Source organism: Mobula hypostoma, chromosome 10 (assembly GCF_963921235.1).
Source record: "Mobula hypostoma chromosome 10, sMobHyp1.1, whole genome shotgun sequence".
Classification (NCBI taxonomy): Eukaryota; Metazoa; Chordata; class Chondrichthyes; order Myliobatiformes; family Myliobatidae; genus Mobula; species Mobula hypostoma.
Window position 1 is genome coordinate 56,713,128 of NC_086106.1, and position 15,641 is coordinate 56,728,768.

Sequence of the window (15,641 nt, forward strand, 5' to 3'; positions counted from 1 at the left end):
TAGGAAGTATAAAGTTTGATGGACAGGTGATACCCCATCGGGGGATAAATATAGCGGGTTTGCTAAGGCACGGGACACATGCCACGAGACCCTGGAAAGCGCATTGTGCCCTACAAGTTGGTGGGAGTTTGGAGGACCGATTCGCGGGAATCGGTCAGAGGCTCACAGGGTGTAAAGGTACGATCGGTGGGAATCTGGTGTGTGTCCGCCCTTACCTGGGTGCCGGGTTCAACATGGAAGAGTGATCGCATCCGGAATGGAGGGGTCACAGTCAGTGACCACAGCGGGATCAGAAGGCATCGAAAAGTTTGCCTGAAACCAACTGTATCTCTCACTCTCCCTTTCTCTCTCTCCAACAGTACAACAACAGTGATTACTTCAAACTACACTAGACTGAACTGAACTCTGCTTCACCTTAAGACTGATCATTTTACCCCTAGACTGCGATAGAGCTTGGTTGATTCCTATTACCCTATTTCTGTGTATATGTGTATACTATCATTGCTAACCTGTTACATTTATATCCTTGCGGTTAGTGTACTGTATTACTCATTTCTTTAATAAAACTTAATTAGTTCCTAGTAATCACAGACTCCAATGAGTGTTCCATTTCTGCTGGTTTGACAACCCAGTTACAGGGTACGTAACATAAGTGGGGGCTTGTCTGGGATTTTGAACGCCATAATTGGGACTGGTTAAATTGATTGGGTTAAATTTCCGAATTTAAAAAAAGGGCAAACAGCAGAATTGGAGATTGAGGAATTTCTAAAGGTGCCAACCTTGGAGGCATTGGAGGATGCCAAGAAATCAGAATTGCCGACTGTTGCAAAATGGTTGAATCTTTTGAAGGGGAAGCAGACAATGAGGAGAGCGGAGATGCACAGAGCCATCGTTGAGCATTATGTATCTAAAGATGTGTTTCCCCACGGGGAGCTGGAGGTGGTGTCTATGAGCAAACCTGGTGGGGAGGCGGTGCAGCTGCAGATAGAAAAATTAAGGCTCAAGCATGAGTTCCGAGTAAAGCAGCTAGAAAGGGAAGAGAGAGAAAAGCAGCTTGAAAAGGAAGAGAGAGAAAAGCAGCATGAATTCCGAGTAAAGCAGTTAGAAAGGGAAGAGAGAGAGAAGCAGAAGGAAAGGGAGGTTGAGCTGGAGAAGTTAAGGATAGCGCTAGAGAGGGGCCAAATGCCGGACCAACGTTGAAGGCTCAGGGTGACCCAGGAGGTTAGGTTGGTTCCCCCATTTGAGGAGGCCGATGTTGATCGGTACCTTCTACATTTTGAAAAAGTCGCTGCAAGTCAGGACTGGCCGAGGGATAAGTGGGCTGTTTTGCTTCAGAGCGTGCTTAAAGGGAAGGCTCAGCAAGCTTACTCAGCATTGTCAGCAGAAGATGGCCATAGGTAAGATGTGATAAAAGAAGATATACTCAGGATTTATGAGTTGGTCCCGGAGGCATACCGACGAAGATTCCGGAATGTGAGGAAGCAGTGGGGCCACATGTATTTAGAGTTTGCCCGTGAGATGCAGAGTATTGTGAGCATTGGTGCGCCTCGAAAGGGGTCACTGGGGATTATGACAAACTGCTACAGCTAATACTGATTGAGGAATTTAAAAGTTGTGTCCTGAAGGTCTGAGGACTTGTCTAGATGAGAAAGAGGCAGAAACCTTAGCCGCAACTGCTAAGTTAGCGGATGAATACGCGTTAACACACAAAGCAAAGTTTACCCCGAGTAGAGCTCCCAGAAGGGTAGTCGAGAGGGGGGAGAAAGTCTGCCGGCAAAGCCAGAAAGTAAGCCGGGGACGAGTGAGAAAGATAAGGAAGACGTGAAGCAGTTTGGCAGGAAGTCTCCTGGGGTCGTATGCTATAATTGTGGGAAAGCCGGTCACTTTGCGTCCAGGTGTTTTGCCCCAAAGGAGGAGACAGGGAAAGGAAAAACGACGAATCCGACTGACTGTATTGAGCCAACAAACAAACCGTTAGGGGAGAAGAGGTCTGATAGAGTTCAGGAAGGGTGTGAGAAGTTTATTTCGGCCGGATTGGTGTCGGTGAAGGAGGGGTCAACCCCAGTTCCAGTACGGATCTGGAGAGACATTGGGGCTTGTCAATCATTGATCTTAAGGAGGGTGTTAGAATTTAGTGCAGAGACCGAGACTGGTGAAGTCAGGGTGATAAAAGGCATTGGGAAAGGGACTGAAGCAGTACCTTTGCACCAGATATACCTGAAAAGTGACTTGGTCGCCGGACCGGTCATGATAGAGGTGCGGTCCGAATTACCGATGAAAGACGTGGAGGTCTTACTCGGTAACGATCTTGCAGGTTGAGATGTGTACCCAGCAGTAAAGCTGATGAGCAAGCCTGCCAGGACTGAGGACCCGCCCATGGATTCACAGGTTTATCCTGCTTGCGCAGTGACTCAACGCATGTCGAGAAAGGCTGCCGAATTGAATCTTGATTTAGCTGAGACGTTTTTACCAGTCTTGTACCAGGAGGGGTTAGAAAGTGAGAAAAAGGAGCATAGTGGAGCGGAAGGAAGTGAGGGAGTTAAGGTAGATATATCATTAGTGAGGAAGGAATTTATACAGGCACAGGAACAAGATGAGGAGCTGATGGTTTTGACAGAGACAGCTCTCTCTGAAGCAGAAATAAAAAGGGAACCAGTGGGTGATAGAGTCTTAGTTCTGTTTCCAGTGGTAACCAACCCCCTCCAGGCGAGATTCCACAGTCCGTACAAAGTGATTAAAAAGATAAACTCTTTGAATTATGTTATTGAAACACCAGACAGACATAAGCCGACACAATTAGTGCATATTCATATGTTAAAAGCTTACCACGATGAGAAAGCAGATCCAGTCGATGTTATCACAAAAATAAATGAGGCTGGGGTGCCAAATGATCAGGGGAAAACCCATCTTGAAAAGATAAACATGGTGCTGACCAGATTGGAGAACTCTATTGGTCAACTTTGCTGAAAAGGTCTCTTACTTAACCCCTGAACAGAGCAAGCCGCTGATAAAGCTAATTAACCGGCATGCAGATGTATGTCCGGATGTCCCGAGGCGATGCAAGGGGACGGTACATGATGTTATTGTTACATCAGATCAGCCTATTAAGCAACACCCCTATAGGATGAACTTGGAGAAGGGCAAGCTAGTGGAGAAAGAAATTGAACACATGCTAGCCACAGGTATTATTTGGTCATCCAAATCAGAATGGGCCTCTCCCTGTGTGGTTGTCCTAAAACCCAATGGGAGCTTACGATTCTGTACAGATTACAGAAAGGTGAACGCCATCACAAAAACTGATGCTTACTCCATCCCAAGGGTAGACAATTGCATCGATAAAGTGGGAAGGGCTAAGTACATCACAAAGATCAATTTGCTGAAAGGGTACTGGTGTGTTCGTTTAACCAACTGGGCTAGAGAAATCTCAGCATTTGTCACTCTATCCGGGTTATACGAATATAATGTTTTACCTTTTGGCATGAAGAACGCCCCAGGGACCTTCTAAAGGATGATTAATTCAGTGATAAAAGGGTTAAAGAACGCGGAAGCGTATATTGATGATTTGGTGGTCTGGAGTGACACGTGGGAGGAGCACATTGTGGCAGTAGAGGAACTGTTTAAACGGCTGTCTGAAGCCAACCTGACAGTGAACCTCGCGAAAAGTGAGTTCGGCCATGCTAAGGTCACATATCTGGGGTATGTGTTAGGACAGGGGCAGCTGCACCGATGCAGGCTAAGGTGCAGGCTATCTCTGAAGTTCCCATCCCGATGGACAAGAGAGCCCTGAGAAAGTTTTTGGGGATGGTGGGGTACTATCGGAAGTTTTGCAAAAACTTTGCAGATATTACCCTCCCTCTTACTAAGCTGTTGCCGAAGAATGAGAAGTTTGTGTGGAACGACATTTATCAACAAGCCTTCGAGAGTCTGAAGGTGATTATGTGTCACCGCCCTGTATTGAATGGGCCTGACTTTTCAAAACCCTTCTCCCTAGCAACAGATGCTAGCAACGAAGCGGCGGGGCGGGGCTGTTGCAGACAGACAAAGAGGAGATTGAACACCCAGTGGCTTATTTTTCTGAGAAGTTTAATGTCCATCAGAGAAATTATTCCACTGTGGAAAAGGAATTACTGGCAATCATTCTGGCATTACAACATTTTGAGGTTTATATTTGTATGCACAGAAACCACTGACAGTTTACACTGATCACAATCCATTAGTGTTTTTGACCACAATGAAGGATAAAAATAAATGCTTGTTAAGTTGGAGCCTGGTATTACAGGAATTTGATATAAAGATAAAACGTGTAAAAGGAACCAACAATGTGATTGCTGATTGTCTGTCCAGGTGTTAAAATTTAAAGTTCTCTGTATTAGCCAAATAGCTCATGACTACCTGTATATTAGTGTGTATTTTATAATGTGCATTCATGCTCGTAATTTTTACCCCCCAGTAAAAATTCTTTTAAGGGGGGGGTTGTCATGTGTGAAGCCAAGCAGAGCTGCAGAATGGATGATGCAAATGAGAGAGATAACGAGAGACAACGGAGAACCATTCAAAATGCTAGTAAGAGAGAAGAGAGAGATTAACGAGAGAGAGAGACACATAATTCAGTATGTGGCGTCTGCCACAGACAGTGTGCTTTGAACCTGAACTGTTCACGAACAAATCCTGCTGAGACAATAGGAAGTGTGAAGTTTGATGGACAGGTGATACCCCATCGGGGGATAAAAATAACGGGTTTGCTAAGGCACGAGACACACGCCACAAGACCCTGGAAAGAGCATTGTGCCCCACAAGTTGGTGGGAGTTTGGAGGACCGATTCGCAGGAATCGGTCAGAGGCTCACAGAGTGTAAAGGTACGATCGGTGGGAATCTGGTGTGTGTCCGCCCTTGCCTGGGTGCCAGGTTCACCAGGAAGAACGATCGCATCTGGAACGGAGGGGTCACAGTCGGTGACCACGGTGGGATCAGAAGGCATCAAGAGGTTTGCCTGAAACCAACTGTATCTCTCACTCTCCCTCTCTCCAACGGTACAACAACAACGATTACTTCGAACTACACTAGACTGAACTGAACCCTGCTTCACCTTAAGACTGACCATCTGATCATTTTACCCCTAGACTGCGATAGAGTTTGGTTGATTCCTATTACCCTATTTCTGTGTATATATGTATATTATCATTGCTAACCTGTTACATTTATATCCTTGCGGTTAGTGTACTGTATTACTTATATCTTTAATAAAACTTTATTAGTTCCTAGTAATCACAGACTCCAACGAGTGTTCCATTTCTGCTGGTTTGACAACCCAGTTACGGGGTACGTAACACTTTCCATGATTCACCCAATATATTTGGCATTATTCGTGGGAATGAGAAGCACAAGGTATCATTATATGCAGATGAGCACCGGATGCAGTATATCACCCCAGCTGAGTCACAGGTGAAGTGTCGCCTCACCTGGAAGGACTGTCTGGGGCCCTGAATAGTGGTAAGGGAGGAAGTGCAAGGGACAGTGCTCCTGATTTGGCCTTCTATATATTGGCGAGACCCGATGCAGACTGGGAGATTGTTTCGCTGAACGCCTCCACTCTGTCCGCCAGAGAAAGCAGGATCTCCGAGTGGCCACACATTTTAATTCCACGTCCCATTCCCATTCTGATATGCCTATCCACGGCCTCCTGTACTGTCAAGATGAAGCCACACTCAGGATGGAGGAACAACACCTTATTTTCCCTCTGGGTAGCCTCTAACCTGATGGCATGAACATTGACTTCTCAAACTTCCATTAATGCCCCACCTCCCCCTCGTACCCCATCTGTCATTTATTTATATACACACATTCTTTTTCTCCCTCTCCTTTTTCTCCCTCTGTCCCTCTCACTATACCCCTTGCCCATCCTCTGGGTTCCCCCCCCTCCCTCTTTTCTTTCTCCCTGGGCCTCCCGTCCCATGATCCTCTCATATCCCTTTTGCTAATCAACTATCCAGCTCTTGGCTCCATCCCTCCCCCTCCTGTCTTCTCCTATCATTTTGGATCTCCTCCTCCCCTCCCACTTTCAAATTTCTTACTATCTCTTCTTTCAGTTAGTCCTGACGAAGGGTCTCAGCCCGAAACTTTGACTGTACCTCTTCCTGGAGATGCTGCCTGGCTTGCTGCGTTCACCAGCAACTTTGATGTGTGTTGCTTGAATTTTCAGCATCTGCAGAATTCCTCGTGTTTGTATTTTTCTCATAATAGGGCAGCCAAAAATTAATGAAATCCTCCAGATGCAGCCTAACCTGAGCTCCATCATAAGAATGCTGGAACAAAGCCATGTTTGCTCAGTTTCGCTTTTTTGCTAAACAGAAAACACACAACTGTATTGTCTCTCCTTATTTTAATCCACTTGTAAGGGGGAAAAATGAGCGGAGATGTGTTTCCTACTCAAGGTTTCAGGAAAGATGTGGTGGAACACTGGATGCTCCGAGCTGAAGGTGCGTGGAAATAAAGAACGTTGTCCATAGTGCACTCTACAACGTGGAATCTGAATATCAGCCATCATCTCCAAAATGCCACACAGTTGCCAGTGATAATCACTTTGAATAGATGGTGTTTTCTCCTCAGGCTCCAGGATTCACAGGAACGTGGTTTATCTGTGTGGTGAAGATGCATCTATGACATTGCGACTACAATCAAATCAGGAGAGCCTGCAGATAATGAACACTGAGCTGAACTGTACTGAAATATGCCTTTTCATTTTGTGTATTTATTTTCTATGTTTCTGCTTGTATTTTTTTTGCAGTTAGTATGACTTTTTTTTCCACATTGTGGGGAGGAAGGTTGATGTTTGATGTTTTTTCTTTGAATAGGTTGGTTCCAAGGTTCACCTTTGTTTTGTGACTGAATGTGGGGAATATGGATCCGAGGGTTGTATATTGCATACACACGTTGAAAATAAATGTACTTTGAACTGTGAGAATACAGTGTGATTAAAATATAAACATGTTCCCACTATCAAGAGATTCTAAGCTCATCATACAAGAGATGATGCTCTCATGATCTTCCACATTTTCCCTGATGTTGGAAATCTTTTGACTGTAAAGTTATTTATCACGCACTATTATTTCACACTGGGAAGAGAAAGAAATAAGGCTGATGAAACTGACATCCGCTGTGGGAAACATGGACATGTGAGAGTGGGACTGAGAATTTGGACACCATGTAGCGATGACAGAGCATTTTCTCAAGTGACAATAATAAACAGGGATTCTGTAACCGGATGAGGAATGAAGAGGCATGGACTGATGATTCAGAATAAAATGAGTTCAGGTCACATCACAGCAGCAGGGGGATATAACTTAATGGATTGAAGTATGGTGAAAACAGTCAACTTGCATAATAGTCATGATCCAAACACCAGATCACCAACAACACTGAGCTTGTTCACCCTTTGCCCTTCACAGAAACATATGCTGATTGAAAGTCCTTTGATGTCAGGAGTTACCCAATATTTTACACCTGCTCTTTTAGCCAAAGTACTAATATATTCATAGAATCACTGGTACACACCAAGAGGAGAGTTCACCACGGCAATGACAGTGTGTGAGAAAGATTGATGTCTGGGACTTCTCTACACGGTGACAGTCATTCCCTGCCATTTCAGTTGTACGGATATTACTGGACACTTTTTCCTTTGATTAAACATTGCTTTAGCCTCGCTGCAGGCAGTTAATGGGAGAAACATTTGCTGAGAATTTTTGAAACAAAATGAACACTGAATAATCATCAGCAAACATCTCACTTCAGACTTTAGGGTGGAAGAGAATCCTGCGGAGCAAGCTGGAATCCGAACCTGTGTTGGGGCTGGTCCCTTCCATCAATGCTGCTCTTCAGTGTTTCGCTCATTGGAAGAACAACCTGGATCAGGACAACTTACCATTGTGCTACTCAGGTAGTGGGCTATATTATGTTTTGTTTCTTTGTGACTATATATGTTTTTTTAAATCATAACCATGGATGCTATTTGTGGTATGTGCTACACGCAGCGTGCTGTATGCTATTGGTCATGTGTTTTACACCTTGGCCCCAGAGAAACACGGTTTCATTTGGCTCTATTCATGTATGGTTTAAATGATAATTAAACTTGAACTTGAACAAGAAAGTTGAAGAAACAAGAAGTGAATTACATGTTTATATGTGAGGTCATGCAATGAGGAAGGGTCAATTAAAAGAATATTGAGTGAGTATTGAAATGCATAATTTTGTGCCATGATGAAAGTGAGGACCGCCCCTGTCTGCAATGGAGTAGCAGTACTTCTGTGCTGCCCTTAGTTTTCTTTCTCTCCCCCTAGTTTAAGCTTTGATTTCAAAATTTTTATTTGCTGATTCTTGAGGGGGATTAATATGTCTATGTCTACAAGAAGTGGGAAGAATATACTTGAACCTAGTGATAAAGGTAATGGGAAAAGAAAGGTGCAAAAGGAAAGATCTGATGAAATGCCATCGTGGGCTGAAGATATCGTTCGGACACTGAATTCAATTAAGGATCAGAATGGATCAATTAAAGACCAACTGGAAAAGAATAGTAACAAAATGAAGTCATTTCTGGGAAAACTTAAAGACCTGGAAACTCAAGTTATTTCACATGAAAAGGAATTGAAGATAACTAAGCAAAAGTTGTCTGAAGCTACAACTCGTTTGGAAAGATATCAAAATAAAATTATAGACATAGAAACTAGGTCTCGACGAAGGAATATAGGAATTGTTGGGCTGCAAGAAGGAGCTGAAAATGGAAATCTGATGGATTACTTTGGTAAGCTTTTCCACACTTTATTTCCTACCATTCTATCAAAGCTGCCTGCTATAGAAAGGGCACATGGGGCGTTTATCTCCAAATTGAAGGATTCTAGTAAACCAAGATCTGTTCTGGTTTGCTTTCATCACTTTAAAATTAAAGATCAAATAACGCGACAGGCAAGAAAACAGAGTTTTTAGATTTATGGAATCTGAGCTCCGCTTTTATGAAGATTATCCAAGAGAGATAATGGAACAAAGATCAAAATTTGCTCTGGTAATGAAAAAGCATACGATAAAAAAACTTTTTCCGTCTTTGAGGTACCCGACAAGAATGAAAAATTTTTTCCTGCTAATTCTCCTCCTCGTACTTTTTTTGATCCAAAAGCTGCACTGGATTTTGTTCAGGCTATACCTGCCATTGTTACCAATACCTCTGTTGAATGATCTACCTGAAAGGCTGTTTGGCTATCTGTATATTATTCACATTTTGGAAAGAAGATTTATAAAGGTCATTTGTGTATTTCATTGAGAGACTAATTAAAGAAGACAAGGAGAGTTGTTCATCATTGCATGTTGTTGGTTTTCCTTTGGAAAGATTTATGGCTTAAGTATCTCTGTCTAAATGATCTCTAAACATTCTACAACTGAGAGAAGAAGATAAGGGGATTTGTTCTTCTAATTTAATACTTGGTTTGTTTCTTTTTTTTAATTAACTAATTGGTAGTTTTTTTTCCTACTAATAGGGCCTTTTATATATTTTTTCTGTTTTATTATAACATTTTATAATTGAATTTAAAGCTTTTTTAGGGAATTAATATTAAACTTAAAGATGGCGCTGGTTTTTCTCTCTAAAGAGATAACATTATTTTGGTTCTTTCTTGTTTATTAGTCGATGGAATGTAAATACCTTTTTTTTACTGAGACTTTATTGTTTTTTTCACAAGGTCACTCTACTTTTTTACTAACTGGGGGGAGGGAAAGAAAACACAGACAGGGCAGTCTGTAGCTCTGAATTCTACCGTAGATCGCTTGCCTTTTTCGGGTTTCCGGGTGTGGGTGGGTGGGTTTAGAGTTAGGAGTTTTTTCCCATTGGGTGGTTCCGGATCATGCGTGTTTTTTATCTGTTTGTATTCTTCATCACCGCCATTTTTGATCATCCCGTATTGGTATGTGCTCTGTGCATGTATAAAGTAGAATAAAATTATAGTATGGTATTTAAACGGATTAATATAATAAGTTGGAATGTATGTGGTTGGAATCATCCTATTAAACGAAAAAAGACTTTTAAAATTATTAATTGATTCCAACCTGATATAATTTTTGCTCAAGAGACACATATCAGGGCGGGAGATCAAAATAGATTTTTTTGATGGTGGAATGATTTGCAATTCCACTCTACTTCTCAGTAAAACAAAAGGCTTGTCTAGTTTGATTAAACCTGATATATTTATTCAAGAGGATATTGAATCAGATTCTAATGGTAGATTTTTAATTGTTAAAGGAACAATCTGTAACAGAAAAGTTGTTTTGGTTAATTTGTATGGTCCTAACTTAAATGATCCTTTTTTTAAAAAGGTATTTGCTTTACTGCCTGATTTAAATGAATATATGCTGATAATGGGTGGGGATTTTAATTGCTGCCTAAATTCCATGATTGATAAGAGCTCAACCAATCAGCAACTTCCAAATGGATCTGCGTCACTTACTAATTCCTTTTTGATTGATTTTGAGTTGATTGATTTGTGGAGGTATCTCCATTTCGATAATAGAGAATATTCTTTTTTCTCACATGTTTATAAAAAATATTCGAGGATCGATTATATTTTAATCGATCCCCGCTTCTTGCCTAGTGTTAAAACTTGCAAGTATGACGCTATTGCTATATCTGACCGTGCGCCTCTGAGTTTGTCTTTTGAACTTGATGATGTCATTCTTGCCCGCCCACCTTGGCGCATGTCTGAGACATTATTGCAAAACTCTGACTTTGTCAGTTTCATTGAAACCCAGATAAAAGATCTTTTTCTTTTTAACGATATGGCGGGTATGTCTAAATATGGGATACATTTAAAGCATTTTTACATGGTCAGATTATTTCTTATTCAGCTAAACTTAAAAAACAAACTAAAGCAGAATTAGATAGAATTTCAAAACAAATTAAAGATTTAGATCATATCTATGCAATTTCCCCCAATACTGATTTATTTAAACAAAGGGTGGAACTTCAACACAATATAACCGGTTATTAACTCATCCCATTGAAGGATATTTGCTTAAGTTAAAGAGCCAATTTTATATGTTTGGAGATAAAAATAATAAACTGCTTGCATTTCAATTAAAAATGGCCACAGCCAAAAGGCAAATCATGAAAATTCGTAGGAAATATGGTACCTTAGCTCAGGAATATGAAGAAATTAATAAGATTTTTCAAGATTTTTATGCTGAGCTTTATAAATCTCAATGCCCATTAGAATCCTCTGAAATGAATGCTTTTTTACGAAAGATTGTTTTTCCTAAAATCTCGGCTGAAGATCAAAAAACTCTCAATGCTCAAATTACTGAAGCCGAATTTCATAAAGATAGTTTTTCAATGCAATCTGGTAAGTCCCCAGGACTTGATGGCTATCCTGTAGAATCTTATAGAAAATTTGGAAAGTTGCCTTCTCCGTATATGTTGGAAATGTTTAAGGATGCTTTTGTGAAAGGTGAATTACCCAGCTTCACAACTGAACAGGTGAGAAGACAGCTGAAACAACTCAACCCAAGCAAGGCTGCAGGACCGGATGGTGTCAGTACCAGGGTTCTCAAAGCCTGTGCCCCTCAGCTATGTGGAGTACTTCACCATGTATTCAACCTGAGCCTGAGGCTCCGGAGTGTTCCTGTACTGTGGAAGACGTCCTGCCTCGTCCCTGTGCTGAAGACGCCGCGCCCCAGCAGCCTCAATGACTACAGACTGGTGGCATTGACCTCCCACATCATGAAGACCCTGCAGAGACATGTTCTGGAGCTGCTCCGGCCTATGGTCAGGCCACACTTAGATCCCCTCCAGTTCGCCTACCAGCCCCGACTAGGAGTGGAGGAAGCCATCGTCTACCTGCTGAACCGTGTTTACGCCCACCTGGACAAGCCAGCGAGCACTGTGAGGGTCATGTTTTTTGACTTCTCCAGGGTGTTCAACACCATCCACCCTGCTCTGCTGGGGGAGAAGCTGACAGCTATGAAGGTGGATGCTTCCCTGGTGTCATGGATTATTGATTACCTGACTGGTAGACCACAGCACGTGTGCTTGCAACACTGTGTGTCCGACAGAGTGATCAGCAGCACTGGGGCTCCACAGGGGACTATCTTGTCTCCCTTTCTCTTCACCATTTACACCTCGGACTTCAACTATTGCACAGAGTCTTGCCATCTTCAGAAGTTTTCCGATGACTCTGCCATAGTTGGATGCATCAGTAAGGGAGATGAGGCTGAGTACAGAGCTACGGTAGAAAATTTTGTCACATGGTGTGAGCAGAATTATCTGCAGCTTAATGTGAAAAAGACTAAGGAGCTGGTGGTAGACCTGAGGAGAGCTAAGGTACCGGTGACCCCTGTTTCCATCCAGGGGGTCAGTGTGGACATGGTGGAGGATTACAAATACCTGGGGATACGAATTGACAATAAACTGGACTGGTCAAAGAAAACTGAGGCCGTCTACAAGAAGGGTCAGAGCCATCTCTATTTCCTGAGGAGACTGAGATCCTTTAACATCTGCCGGATGATGCTGAGGATGTTCTACAAGTCTGTGGTGGCCAGTGTTATCATGTTTGCTGTTGTGTGCTGGGGCAGCAGGCTGAGGGTAGCAGACACCAGCAGAATCAACAAACTCATTCGTAGGCCAGTGATGTTCTGGGGATGGAACTGGACTCTCTCACGGTGGTGTTTGAAAAGAGGATGCTGTCTAAGTTGCATGCCATCTTGGTCAACGTCTCCCATCCACTACATAATGTACTGGGTGGGCACAGGAGTACATTCAGCCAGAGACTCATTCTACCGAGATGCAGCACAGAACGTCATAGGAAGTCATTCCTGCCTATGGCCATCAAACTTCACAACTCCTCCCTTGGAGGGTCAGACACCCTGAGCCAATAGGCTGGCCCTGGATTTATTTCATAATTTACTGGCATAATTTACATATTACAATTTAAATATTTATGGTTCTATTACTATTTATTATTTATGGTGCAACTGTAACGAAAACCAATTTCCCCCGGGATCCATGATGTATGACTATGACACGCTACTTTTTATGAGGCTTCTATTTCTTTAATTCTTAAAAAAGATAACGATCCTACTGACTGTGCTTCATATAGACCTATTTCATTACTGAATGTCGACGCTAAGATTTTGTCAAAGATAATTGCCAATCGCTTGGAGAATATTTTGGGCAAAATTATTTTTAAAGATCAAACAGGTTTTATAAAGGGTCGCTATTCCTTTTCAAATTTTCGGAGACTATTTAACATTACATATTCATCCTCTTTTAAAACTCCACAACGTGTTGTATCTTTGGATGCTGAAAAAGCATTCGACTGAGTCGAATGGAAATATTTATTCAATGTTTTTGAGAAATTTGGCTTTGGTGCTAATTTTAATAATTGGATTAAAATGATATATAAAGCCCCTATTGCTACTGTTGTCACTAACAATTGTAGGTCTCCTTTCTTTCAGCTTTCACGGGGCACAAGGCAAGGCTGTCCATTAAGTCCTTTGTTGTTTAATTTAATATTAGAACCCCTTGCTATTGCTCTTCGTGAGGCTAAAAATATCCATGGGATTTTTGTGAATGAGACCATGCATAAGGTCTCTCTTTATGCTGATGATTTATTGGTTTATATAGCTGACCCTGACGAATCCATTCCTGCTTTGCTAAAATTATTTAATGAATTTGGAGGTTTTTCAGGATATAAAATAAATTTTAGTAAAAGTGAATTGTTTCTTTTAAATGATTCTGTCCCTATATATGATAATACTCCTTTTAAGGTTACAGACTCTTTTAGATATCTAGGTATTATAATTACTAAAAAATATAAGGATCTTTATAAAGCCAATTTTGTTCCCATAGTAGACTCTATGAAGTATTTATTTAGTAGATGGAGTCCACTTACATTTTCACTTGTTGGTCGTATTCATGTAGTTAAAATGATGATTTTACCAAAATGTTTATATTTATTTCAGAATATTCCTGCTTTTTTTGACTAGGAAGTTTTTTGATCGGATTGATTCTATTATTTTATCTTTTATTTGGAATAATAAAAGACCAAGAATTAGTAAATGTCATTTACAAAAATTGAAAAAGGATGGAGGTCTTGCTTTGCCTAATCTAAGAATGTATTATTGGGCTGTTAATGTGCGATATATGGCTTTTTGGTTATACTGGGTTGATAAGAGTGATCGGCCAATTTGGGTAGACCTGGAACTGAAAGTTGTAAAACAGTTTTATTTAACCTCATTATTGGGAGCTCCTTTACCTATGCAATTAGTTAAAGTTGTTAACTTAAACCTATATCCTGTGATTAAGTATTCTTTACAAATTTGGCTCCAATTCCGCAATTTTTTAAATCTTAAAATATTTAAACTTTGTAGTTTAATTTACTGAAATTACTTTTTTAAGCCTTCTTTGGGTGATCCATTTTTTTTTACTTTGGAAAAATAAAGGGATTAATTCTTTTTTGGATTTATTTAAAGAAGATAGATTGATGTCTTTTGAACAATTAACTGATAAATATTCTCTTTCATACTCACACTTTCTGCAATACCTTCAGGTTAGACATTTTTTACAAAAATATTTAAGTAATTTTCCTTACATATTGGAGGCTGACCTGTTAGATACTATTATGAGTATGAATCCTTTGCTCAAGGGTTCTATTGGAGGAATTTATAATTTATTATTACAATGGGATAAGCGTCTTTTATCTAAGATTAAACAGGATTGGGAAAAGGAACTTAATTTGACTTTTATGATGGAGGATTGGATGCAGATGTTGAAGTTGGTTAACTCTTCTTCAATTTGTGCTAGCCATTCATTGATTCAATTTAAAATTGAACATCATTATCATTTGACAAAGGAGAGACTTTCTAAAATCTTTTCTAATGTTGATAGTCATTGTGATAGATGTAAAACTGAGATAGGTACACTGACACATATGCTTTGTTCTTGTTCTATATTGGAGCAGTTCTGGAAGCAGGTTTTTTCAACAATTTCTAAAGCACTTAAAATTAATTTACAACCTAATAAATTAACCATGCTTTTTGGAATCGTTCCTCAAAATATTCATTGTATTTCTGTGTCTGACCAAAGTTATTGCATTTGTTACATTGATAGCTAGGAGGGCCATTTTGTTGAAGTGGAAGGATACATCAGCTCCCACTTCGTCACAATGGTTCTCTCAAGTGATGCTATGTCTTAGTTTAGAGAAAATTAGAAGTCAAACCTTTGAACCTTGATATTGAGAAAAGATGGGGCTCATTTGCTCGTTATTATCATTTGAGTTAATTGATATAATTGTTCCCACGACCAGACCTCCAAACGTCCACCAACTTGTGGGGGCACACCGCTTTTCCAGGGTCTCGTTATCTCATGATCTCGTGGTGTCTGTCATGCCTTAGCGAACCTGTTCCTTTTATCCCCCTGCTGGGGTATCACCTGTCCATCAAACTTCAAACAGTTCAGGTTCAAAGCAACCGGTCTATCAAAACTCGGACTGGTGTCTCTTTCCGTTATCTCTCTCTCCTCTCTCATTAACATTTTGAATGTTTCTCCATTGTCTCACTTGTCTCTCTCATTAGCATCAATCTTCTGATAACTTGGTTTTTCGTCACACCC